Here is a 13,034-nt window from a genome sequence, read left to right as displayed (position 1 = left end):
CAACCCAAATGGCATAACCAGAAACTCGTAATGACCGTAACGAGTCATGAACGCCGTCTTAGGGACGTCATCCCTACTAATCTTCAGCTGATAATACCCAGACCTCAAGTCAATCTTGGAGAACACACAAGCACCTCGAAGTTGATCAAACAAATCGTCGATACGAGGCAAGGGATAACGGTTTTTAATCGTCACCCGATTCAATTGCCTATAATCGATACACAGCCTCAAAGTTCCGTCTTTCTTTCTCACAAACAATACTGGAGCGCCCCAAGACGAAGTACTAGGCTGAATGAACCCCTTATCCACTAATTCCTGCAACTGAACTTTCAATTCCCTTAACTCCGCAGGAGCCATACGATAAGGAGTCAAAGAAATAGGATTAGTACCTGGAAGCAACTCAATAGTAAACTCCATATCTCGATCTGGTGGTAAACCAGGTAAATCCTCGGGGAAAACATCGGGAAAGTGTCTGACCACCCTCACATCCTCAACTCTGCTAGGAACGGCCTCATCCAACACCACATGAGCTAGGTACCCCTGGCAACCTTTAGACAATAACCTTTTCGCTCGCAATGCCGAAATAACGCTATGTTTCACCCCACTCTGCTCACCCACGAAAGTAACCACAGGTAGTCCAGGACGGTGAAATGTAACTAATTTCTCGTAATAATCAATATTGGCGCGATAGAAATGCAACCAATCAGTGCCCAGAATCACATCAAAGTCAACAATATCTAACGGGATAAGATCGGCTGGCAAAACAACACCCTCAACTATCACTGGACATCCTGGGTACACACGATCTACAATACATCTCTCTCCTCTAGGCATAACGAACTCTAAATCAAACCCTAGAGGTGTGGGGCGAGGTTGCGTCACTTGAGAAAATGTATGAGAAATCACCGAATGTGTAGCTCCGCAATCAATTAAGACTCTAGCAAAATAACCAAGAATATTTAACGTACCCATAATCAAGTCTGGGTTGTTTTGGGTATCCTGCAGAGAAATATTGTGAATACGCCCCTGGCCCTGCTGTCGTCCGCCGCGACCTCTGCTCGCCTGAACACCGCGTCCCTGAGTACCACGCCCCTGACTGGGCTGACCCGACTGTCTCGAAGACCCTGCACTACTAGTGGCAATCTCTCCCTGCTGGAACTGTCATCCCTGATACCACTGAGAACCGCCTGCTAAAGCTGGAGGATACGACATATAGCTGCCAGGATACGGAGGATAACCACCCTGGGAATACGGGTCCTGGGGATACTGATATTGTCCCGGGGCATAAGGAACAACATCACCCTGGTAGTGGTAGGCACCACCTCGACCTGCCTGGCCATAACTACTCGGACCCTGAATCTGCTGGATCGGTGCAGGTGGTGGCATGAAAGTCTGCTGCGGCTTCTGCTGCTGACTCTGGGGACAATTCGCAGCCCGATGTCCCATCTGCCACACGTGAAGCAACCACTGCTGCCACGCCTGCACTCGCCGAAATGCCGGTTATTACATCTGCGGCAAACTGGAGCTCTGCCTCGACCGCCATCACCCTGTCTCTGGCCTCGAGCGCCACCAGAAAATCTACCTCCTCGTCCCTGACCAGTGGCACTGAAACCACCGCTAGAAGAACTCGAACTAGCGCCACCCCTCTTGAAGTTCTGAGTCTTACGAGGCCCGAGCGACGCTTGACCTCTACCCTTGTCATCCTTCTTCTGATTACCATCTTTTTCTTCTTCCTCACGCTCGCTCGACATGTTCTCAGAATCCTCAATCCTCAACAATATCTCTTAGAAATCCTGGTAGGTCTCACAGTGGGTAGTGGTCGCCATCGAACGCCACTTCTTCTTAGTACCTAGGCGGAAACGACGAAGCATCTCTGCCGGATTACCAGCAACGTCAGGATGGTAGCGAGACAGATCAGTGAACCTGCGATAGTACTCATTAGCCGTCATCTTCCGCTGTCTCAGCTCGATGAACTCCTGTTTCTTACGATCAATGTACTCAGGGGGCACAAATCTCCTCTTGAACAAATCTTTGAAAAAATTCCAATCAGTCCTCTCAGCTGGAGTCAAACGACGAAGCTCCTGTTCCCACCAGGCTGCAGACTCCGTACCCAGAAACTATGAGGTCGTCTCGACCCACCTCTCAACAGGAAGGTTCCCCTGATTGTGCAACACACGGAAAGTCTTCTCAATGTGCTCTAACCATCGCTCTGCACCCTCATGACCCTCATTACCTTCGAACTTATCCAATTTCAAATTATACATAGTCTCCAGAATAGTCCTCTGGGGAGGGCGCATCACTGACTGAAGGGCTGTAGCAATAACTTCCCCCAACTGAGCAACATCGGGGAAGCTAGACTCAGAAGAGCGACGTGGTTCCCGACGAGGCGGCATAATTCTGACAGAAGACACCAAAACCATTAGAATACTCACAAAAACACAGTACTGCCAAACCTAAGCTCTGATACCAAACTGACACACCCCGACCGAGATCAGGGCGTGCTGGCCGCCACGCAGAGGTGACGTAACCATGTGTACGTGCGGAAGCTAATAAAATAGTGAGAAAAAGTACGAATAATTAAAAACTAGCATACAAAGTGATAAAAACCAGTGCTAGCGTAAGTGAGACGCTAAGTTCAGAGCAATCAGTCTACAACAATCCAAAAGAGAAAGATGCGACAACAGTACACCCGAAGGTGACCCTACAATGGTGAGTGTCTGTCAGAAATGCCGGAAAAGCCCTCTGGGAAACCACCGAACCTGCTAGACCACTAGAACCTGGAGGGGCGCAAAACAAAAGCGTGAGTGGGCAAAAACAAAGCTTTTAGAAAACCATTTAATCAAATACATTCTAACCCCTCACCGTAAAACCTGTATACTTCCCAGAAAATAAATATACGTATAGTATATATGCCAAACATGCTCAATAATATGCCATGTCGAAACCTCATAATGATATGCAAGTGCTCAGGTATAATCATATCAATAACATGTAATCTGGCAGCCGGAGTCACCTAACGTGACCTGTATGGCTGCATCTAGAGCTCAAATCTCAAACTCAATAACTGAACCTGCCCACGAGTCGGAACCACCTAAAGTGGTCTGTACGACAGGACTGTGCACCTAACTTGGATCCAAGCTGAGCGTGTGGTGCGGGAGGTGAACATCACGTGAAGGACTGTGCCCTACTCTGGGCGGGAGCACTAACACCGGAGGTGCAGGTTATGAGCTCTCTAAGTATCTCGAATCGCTACTGAATGTAAACATGAATAATACTTACCTGGCACTTACATGTGCGTCCACAGCACCCAATATGCATATGTATATATATATGCAACTACTAACGTAACCAACGATGCATAAATAACGATAATGTAATGCATGGCATAACTAATAAGCATTTAAATCAATTTCTGGGAAAAATATAGTATATAGGTATATACGGAAAACCAAAAGCCCACTCACTGGTAAGTGGAAGGGTCGTAGCCCCCCTGCCTCGAGTGACCACGCTCGTCCTCGGGATACGTATCACCTATATGCGAAACAACTATAAAAACGTAAGTTTTAAAGCACATAACCAACTTCTCGTAATAACTTCTCATACATTGCTCAAATTGGACAAATGAATATACCAACGTGCTCTACACAACCTCAGGATCACACCCAAATTTTTAGAAAAATTTTCCACCGCCGCACGCGCCGGCCAAGGCACAGCCACACGCGCAGGCACGTGCCTGGCACGCTGACGGCGTCAACTGACGCCGTAAGGAATATTCCGTCAGTTTTGACAGATTCCGTTAACGGCGTCAGGAATATTCCGTCTCCTTCTCCGGCGAACCTCCGGCGCCGGAAAACTGGAAAAACTTCTAACTTCGATTTCTCTCTCGTTTTTCAACCATTTTTCGTGATTTTTGCACCAAAATGACGCCTAAAACTAGGAGAACACAACCATACAACTTTTAAGAGCCAAAAACTACGAGATCTTACCTGTCACCAAACTCCAAAATCCGGCCAACTTTGAACACGGCGATCCCGATGTCCCATTTCTTCAAACGAAGCACTCCGAGACTCCTTGGGACACCACCAAGCTACCTACGAGCTTCATTTTCCCCAAAATGTAAGAAAATACGTTTGCGTGAATAGTACCTCAAAACTGCCTTCGTGAAATCAACGTGAAAACAGTGATAATCTTACCTGAAAATGGTACAGCTGCACTCCCCTCAACCTCACGAGCTCGACCGTGGTCTTGGTTCCCTCGATCTGTGGGTGTTTAGTATGTTTGTGTGTGTGTCCGTACGTGTTCGAAGGAAGAGGAAGGAATGGGGTTCACGGGAGAGAGACAGGGAAAGGGACAGAGAGACAGTGAGAGTGAGAGTGTGTGTGTGTGTGGCCCAACACATGCCAACACCACACAAAACACCAATAACGTGAAAGAAACGAACTTGGGGTAAAAATGTCTTTTCACACGTACGTTTTCGATATTATCGGGACGGGATGTTACATACATGGCCGTTTAGGTTTTCAAAACCCTCCAAATCTCATGAATAGTGTTTTTTTTATTTGAGTGCAAAATTAATAAAATTAATAATAATTAGTGTAGAAGTGAATACAATCACTTATAATGACAAGCTTTATAACTTTCGTGAAAGGGTCAACTCCAAAATCTAACACCATAATCCATAAACCTTAAATTTGAATTTAACCGTCAATTGTTGTTTACACTTTATTCTACTCACTGAATTTCATTTTTTAGATTTTCTTTTTTGAAAAGTGATCATTTAGCAAATGTAGAAAAATGAATAGTTCGGATCATTGATACGACATTCCAATATTTACGGTTAACTAAAAAATGAGTTGATGTTATATAGTTTCTAGAGAAATTATAAACTTTGAGCAATATTTCCACTAATGGTAAAACTCTGAACGTAATATCAACGATCCGAACCATTCATTTTCTTGCATCCTCTAAGAGATCATGTTTTCAAAAAAGAAAATTTGAAAAGAAAAAAAAAATTGGTGAGAAGAATGGAGCGTAAATATAAATGACAATCAATAGTTAAATTTAGATCTATAGTTTATGGATTATGGAAAACCTTAGTGAAAACATTGTCAATATAACTCTGGAAGACAATATATCAAGCCAAAATTCCAATATCATTTCCCTTAGTGATTGATGAAAATTGAAAGGTTTTATTTTTATTGAAAAAAAATGTGCAAGGTTCCACAACATTGAAACTCAATTTTTTGCATATCTTAGAACATTTGTATTTTGTAGTATGCACTAATGTTTTTTTTCATTAGGCTCTTATTTTGGGGTATGTAAACTTGGAAGACAAATATATATATATATATATATATATATATATATATGTATGTATATATATATATATATATTTAATGTTTGGAAGTAATATTTATGTGACAATGTGGTATGCATATACTAATTAGGTATTATGTTTTACATTTTTTGGGTCAAATTATGTTTTTCTTTTTCATTATTTATTGATTTAAATATATTTTTTCTTAACGGGTACCGGGTCGGGTCATATTACCTGATAATATTAACGGGTTGATTTCAGGTCGAGTCATATTACCAGTTTATTTTAACGGGTGTTACATGACACGAGCAGTTAAGCTATTAGGTATGACACGAACACGAGAAACACGACACGAATGTTAGGTCTACATATTATACACGTACATACCTTTTTTACAAAATATCTTCATTTTTCAAACACGTCTCACTGATTCATTAAATTTCATAAAATTCAATGAACGATATACGTTTCATGCTTAATAGAAGTTTATTTATATAGATTTTACACATAATTTTAACATATAAAATTCACTTATACATATTAAGAGGAGTGTGTAAAAATTAAAAATGGGTGTGTAGATAGCATTACTGTGACAGCCTGTCCCAAATTATTTGTACCGTCGCTGTGAAATGACAATTTTGCCCTTGGTCGGTATTTGTCATTTTGGGGTGTTGTTTAATTGTTTTTGGGGGGTTGACTCTACAGGACACACACACACACCCATCCCTTTCCTTTCCCCCATGACTCTCTTTTTCCTTCTCACTTGTACGGATGGGACTTAAAACCCTTGCAAACGTGATGGATCGAAGTGGAAAATGGAACCTTTGTGTTCGTGAGGACCATACGAGTTCAATCATACCAAATTTAAGTAAGGAATCCTTCAATTTCACATCGAACCATGAACCTCCGATTTTGTCACTGTTCATGCACAAGTGAAATATTGATTTTTAGGGAATTTGAAGCTTTAAGGAAGTTTAGTGAGGTCCTCAAGAAGCTCGGAGTGGTTCGTTGGGTGAAAGTGGACGTTAGGAAAGTAAGTTCTAAGGTTGGCCGGATTTTGTGAGGTTTCACCAACGAGATTCTGTGAATTTCAGGGCTTGAAAGTGGTAAGGTTTTGTTCTACTTGTTGTAAGCTTCATTTTGGTACCAATTTCATGGAATTTGGTTAAGAAATGAAGAAGATATGAAGTTTTGAAAATTTTCTAGTTTCCGGCGAGAATTCGAGTTATAGATGGCGGCGCTAATAGCAGCGGTCAGCAAGACTCACCGGAGAAGATAATGAATATTCCATCAACTTTGACGGAATATACTAACGGCGTCAGGTATATATAACGATATATTCCATTTTTGGACGGATTATTCCCTAACGCTATTAGGGTTACCACACGTGTGCCAGGCACGTGCCCGCGCTTGGCCGGCGTGTGGCGGCACGTGGGAGGTCAAAAAATTATTTTAAAAATATAGGGATGTTAGTGAGGTTGAGTAGATCACGTTGGTATATCCAAACACTCCATTTGAGCATTGTATGAGAAGTTATTACCTAGTTTTGGCTATGTGCTTTAAATTGACGTTTTTATAGTTGTTTCGCATATAGGTGAGACCTATCCTGAAGACGAGCGCAGTCACTCAAGGCTCGAGGGAGTGGGTTTTTGGTTTTCCGTATATACTTATATACTTATGATTTTTCCCAAAAAATGAAATTGAATGTTTATATGTTTTAAATGTCATGCATAGTCTTTGCCTATTTTAATTATGCATTAGTAGTTGCATATATTTTTTATTGGTGCTGCTGACGCACAGGTAAATGCCAGGTAAGTTTATAGATTATGGTTGTGAATTAGTGGTTATGTGAGATGCATTGAGAGCTCATAAACTTGCACCCCGGTGTTAGTGCTCCCACCCAGAGTAAGTGTGACAACCCGTTCCAAATTTTACGTTTTTATTTTATTTTAAAAGCGTGAATTTACGAAATTGCCCTAGAGGCAAGGACTTTGACTTCCATTGACTATCAACTTGAGAGATGTGAGACTTATTCTTTAAGTATACCCTCGTAGTACTCTTTGGTACGAACGTACAGGCGAAAGCCGTTTGCGAGTCCGGATTATAACGGTATAGTTACGGACGTTCGAAATTGGTTATTCAAGGTTTAGTGTTTATTTAAATTAAATCCCCACTTTGTGGGGGAAGCCCAAAATCAGAAATGGAGGGAGGAAAGAAAGAAAGCAAAAAAAAAAAAAAAAAAAAAAAAGAAGAAACGGAGGTGGTTTCCGTCCACCCGCACCCACCGCGGGTTCATCTTCCAAGGCCGATTCCGGCCAACTCCGGTGGAGTTTTTGGATGCCACCACCACCATCTTGAAGCTCTCATTCCCCTCTACAAAACCCATCCAAGAACCACCTTGATTAACCATGGTATGGGGCGGTTTGAGGCCACGAAAGTTGACGAAAATCAATGGTGCTCCAGCCACCCTTTTCGATTTTCCGGCAAATCCGCAAAGCAATGGCCGATTCCACCACTTGGGCTTTGTAGCCCATCATCCCAGGAGCAAAACCCAACCAACCTTGACCCCGTTGGACCACCGTAGACGATGAATCGATGTCGGGAAGTTTTAGGCACCCGCCGGCTTTGTGGGCAAAATTGACCATCTTCCGTCCACTTTTGGACTTCGTGGCAGGTATGAAAGTTGCTCCACTCACTGAGATATTCATTTCTATGAAGTTTGAGAATTTTTGGAAATAGTTGGCTTTTCCGGCGAGTCGGGGCGGCCGACCGCCACCCGCGGCGGCGCGTGGCCAGTGGGCCGCCAATGCTATTTTTAGGCTATGTCAAATGTCTCGAATTCATTTTTTTCATTTGAATGACGTAGGTTGATAGTTGGAACCTAAATTCGTTACGATACGTTACTTGATAAAAATGTGAATCGATGATCCGACCGTTGGATCGTCACCAAAATTGGATACATTATAATACGTAATATTTAAAGATCATAGGAATTTATGGATCGGGAATCCGACTTACGGATCTTCCTGAATTGGATTTGTAAGTTAGTAAAATAAATGTTCACGGCCACTTGTTTTAGGCAATTGACGGAGATCTGACCGTGTTGGATCGTAATGAAATTTTAATATGTTATTCTAGAAACATATTGTGGATCGTTGGAAGTTGCGGATTGGAAATCTGATATGCGGATCTTCCGGGTCAAGTTATACAGGGTTGTAAACCTTACCGTCGATCTTTGATCGACGGTTGACTTGTGGTCAATGGGTCTCAAACTATTTTAGAATGTCGTTGAGGTTGTGTTTTATGTGAATTACGTATTCTTCGGATAAGAGTTCTGAGATGTGATTTGATAATTGGTCACAGGGACCAATCATTCAGGACGCCTCGATGTGTGCGCTAAAGAATCATAGCGTGGACTTCAGGTGAGTGGATCTTTTCCTTTTTATCGTACATATTGTTGAGAGTTCTATCGACACTTTTAAATTGATTAGGCATATTACTTTCATATATAATTATTGTGAATGCTCGAAGTACTATATGAACTACGAATGACTTGATCCCTGTTTAGGGTACGTAGGTAGTTTAACGAGACGTTAGATGCAGCCATAATATATTGGAGACAAAAGCCTTATTTGGGAAATTGAGTAATGCGAAGGAAATTTGGTAAAGGCAAGTTTTAGTTTTGTGAATTAGTTGGTTAATTAGTGTTAATTGGGTTGTTATGGATAATTATCCCTGAAAATAAGTAGTTTTGGTGTAGGGCGTTATTGATTGTACATTTCTCACTGCATTGTGTATAATTGAAAATGCTACGACATGGTCGAGTATTAGATTGCATCATGGTATATCCATATGTATATTACTTGCATATAATTATTGGGAATGCTTTCAAGTGCAAAGGTGGACGCAGGACACCCAAGTAAGCTTCAGGTGAGTACATGTTGATGTTAGTGATGGTAGTGAGTACGATTGTGTTGAGATATAATATAGCTCATAAACTTGCACCCCGGTGTTAGTGCTCCTGCCCGTGGTCAGGGCACAGTCCTTCACGTGATGTTCACCTCCCGCACCTTACGCTCACCTTGGATTCAAGGTAGGTGCACAGTCCTGTCGTACAGACCACTTTAGGTGGTTCCGACTCGTAGGTGACCCGCGATTATTCGCCCAGTCTTCACGTGATCGTAGCACTTGAGCGTATTTATTTACACCCAGTCCTGTCGTACAGACCACTTTAGGTGGTTCCGACTCGTGTGCAGGTATACTTATTGAGCTATTGGCTAGCCAGGATTGATGAGATTGAGATATGGATAAGTCGTACAGGTCACTATAGGTGACTCAGACTTATATGCTAGCCATGATTGATGAGATTGAGATTGGATAAGTCGTACAGGTCACTATAGGTGACTCCGACTTATATGAGATATGGATAAGTCGTACAGGTCACTATAGGTGACTTCGACTTTTATGCTAGCCATGATTGATGAGATTGAGATTGGATAAGTCGTACAGGTCACTATAGGTGACTCCGACTTATATGAGATATGGATAAGTCGTACAGGTCACTATAGGTGACTCCGACTTATATGCTAGCCATGATTGATGAGATTGAGATATGGATAAGTCGTACAGGTCACTATAGGTGACTCCGACTTATATGCTAGCCATGATTGATGAGATTGAGATATGGATAAGTCGTACAGGTCACTATAGGTGACTCCGACTTATATGCTAGTCATGATTGATGAGATTGAGTGACTCCGACTTATATGCTAGCCATGATTGATGAGATTGAGATATGGATAAGTCGTACAGGTCACTATAGGTGACTCCGACTTATATGCTAGCCATGATTGATGAGATTGGATAAGTCGTACAGGTCACTATAGGTGACTCCGACTTATATGCTAGCCATGATTGATGAGATATGGATAAGTTGTACATGTCATTTTAGATGACTCTGACTGATATATCACTTTGTATTGATTTAGTTCATTTGGCCTACTTATTAATGTATGGTGGAGTTGATGGAAAACCGTGGTTTTGGTCATTTCTGAGTATGGTTTGGATATATGTATTTACGTTGTACTGTCTTATGGAAAACGATACGGGTTTTACATTTAGGGGCATTACTTTTAGAGAGGTAATAACTTTGGGAAACTTGGTTTTATTGCTTACTCACACCTTCTGTTTGGTGCCCTCCAGGTTTTAGCTGCTGAGTTTGTATCGACAGAATCTGTGGCGAATCTTAGTATTGATGGATATTTCTGAGGATATGATTCTTACCCGCACTACTGTACCTTACCTATGCTCTGACATCGCGTGTGAAATGGGTTCACTCCCACTTGCAGCGCACTCTGGTAATTAGACACTTTTAGATTCAAATTTATTCACTTTTTATATACTATCACATTTTATGGCTTCGTCACCTTCCAGGTGTCGGCCAGCACAGCTCGATTCAGGGTCCAAGTGGACTTTCTGGGTCGGGGTGTGTCAGTAAGGCACAGTCATTCACGTGATGTTCACCTCCTGCACCACACGCTCATCTTGGATCAAAGTTAGGTGCACAGTCCTGTCGTACAGACCACTTTAGGTGGTTCCGACTCGTAGGTGACCCGCAATTATTTGCACAGTCTTCACGTGATCGTAGCACTTGAGCGTATTTATTTACACCCAGTCCTGTCGTACAAACCATTTTAGGTGGTTCTGACTCGTGTGCAGGTGTAGTGATTGAGTTGTGGATTTGAGCTCTGGATTCAGCCATACAGGTCACGTTAGGTGACTCCGGCTGACATATTTTCTGTATTGATTGACATTACCTGGGTTACTTACATCATGTGTTGAGTTAGTTGACATGGCTTACATACATACATATTTATGAATGTTACTACTCTGAGCATGGTTGTGATATATTTATATATCCTATTTTTGTAGGAAATTATACAGGTTTTACAGAGAGGGGTTAGAACTTTTGAGAATGAAATGATTTTGAAAAGCTTTGTTTTTACCCACACACACTTTCTGTTTTGCACCCCTCCAGGTTCTAGTTAGAAGCGCTTTGGTGGCTTTCGAAGACTTAACGGTGGTTGTGACAGAAGACATCAAAACAATTAGAACACTCACAAGATATGCAAGACTGCCAAACTAGGCTCTAATACCAAACTGACACACCCTGACCGAAATCAAGGCATGCTAGCCGTCACGTAAGGGTGATGTAGCCATGTGTACAGTATGGAAGCAAAATAATAAAAACAATTACGAATAAATAAAAACCAAACTACTAAATAAGCCAGTTAAAGTAACCCACTAGTGCAAGACTAAGTGTGATAAACATAATCAGAGCACAAAAAGCCTAAGTGCAATCCAGAAGAACGAATACTAATTACAAAACACCCAAAAGTGATCCTACATTTGTGTTGTTCTGTCAGAACCACCGTCAAGTCCTCGAGAGCCACCAAAGTGCTTCTAACTAGAACCTGGAGGGGCGCAAAACAGAAAGTGTGAGTGGGCAAAAACAAAGCTTTTCAAAATCATTTCATTCTCAAAAGTTCTAACCCCTCTCCGTAAAACCTATATAATTTCCCAAAAAAATAAGATATATAAATATATCACAACCATACTCAGAGTAGCAACATTCACAGATATGTATGTATGTAAGCCATGTCAACTAACTCAGCACATGATGTAAGTAACCCAGGTAATGTCAATCAATGCAGAAAATATGTCAGCCCGAGTCACCTAACGTGACCTGTATGGCTAAATCTAGAGCTTAAATCCACAACTCAATCACTACACCTGCACACGAGTCAGAACCACCTAAAGTGGTCTGTACGATAGGACTGGGTGTAAATAAATAAGCTCAAGTGCTACAATCACGTGAAGACTGTGCGAATAATCGCGGGTCACCTACGAGTCGGAACTACCTAAAGTGGTCTGTACGACAGGACTGTGCACCTGACTTTGATCCAAGATGAGCGTGTGCGGGAGGTGAACATCACGTGAATGACTGTGCCCTACTCTAGGTGGGAGCACTAACATCGGGGTGCAAGTTTATGAGCTCTCAATGCATCTCACATAACCACTAATTCACAACCATAATCTATAAACTTACTTGGCATTTATCTGTGCGTCCGCAGCACCAATAAAAAATATATGCAACTACTAATGCATAATTAAAATAGGCAAAGACTATGCATGGCATTTAAAACATATAAATATTCAATTTCATTTTCTGGGAAAAACCACAAGTATATAGGTATATATGGAAAACCAAAAGCCCACTCATTGGTATGTGGAAGGGTCGTAACCCCCGAGCCTTGAGTGACTGCGCTCGTCCTCAGGATAGGTCTCACCTATATGCGAAACAACTATAAAAACATCAATTTAAAGCACATAGCCAACACTAGGTAATAACTTCTCATACAATGCTCAAATGGGGTGTTTGGATATACCAACGTGACATACTCAACCTCACGAACATCGCCATATTTTTAAAATAATTTTCTGACCTCCCACGCGCCGGCCACGCGCGGGCACGTGCCTAGCACGCGTGTGGTAACCCTAACGGCATTAGGGAAATCGGCATAACATCTCTCCCCTCTAGGCATAGCAAACTCTAAATCATACCCTAGAGGTGTAGGGTGAGGTTGTGTCACTTGAGCAAATGTATGAGAAATAACATAATGTGTAGCACCACAATCAATCAATACTCTAGCAAAAT

This window comes from the organism of the source record quoted next, unplaced genomic scaffold (assembly GCF_019419815.1).
Source record: "Pyrus x bretschneideri cultivar Hongxiangsu unplaced genomic scaffold, Pyrus_bretschneideri_v1 Contig6, whole genome shotgun sequence".
In the NCBI taxonomy this organism is placed as follows: domain Eukaryota; kingdom Viridiplantae; phylum Streptophyta; class Magnoliopsida; order Rosales; family Rosaceae; genus Pyrus; species Pyrus x bretschneideri.
This window is presented reverse-complemented; position numbering follows the sequence as displayed.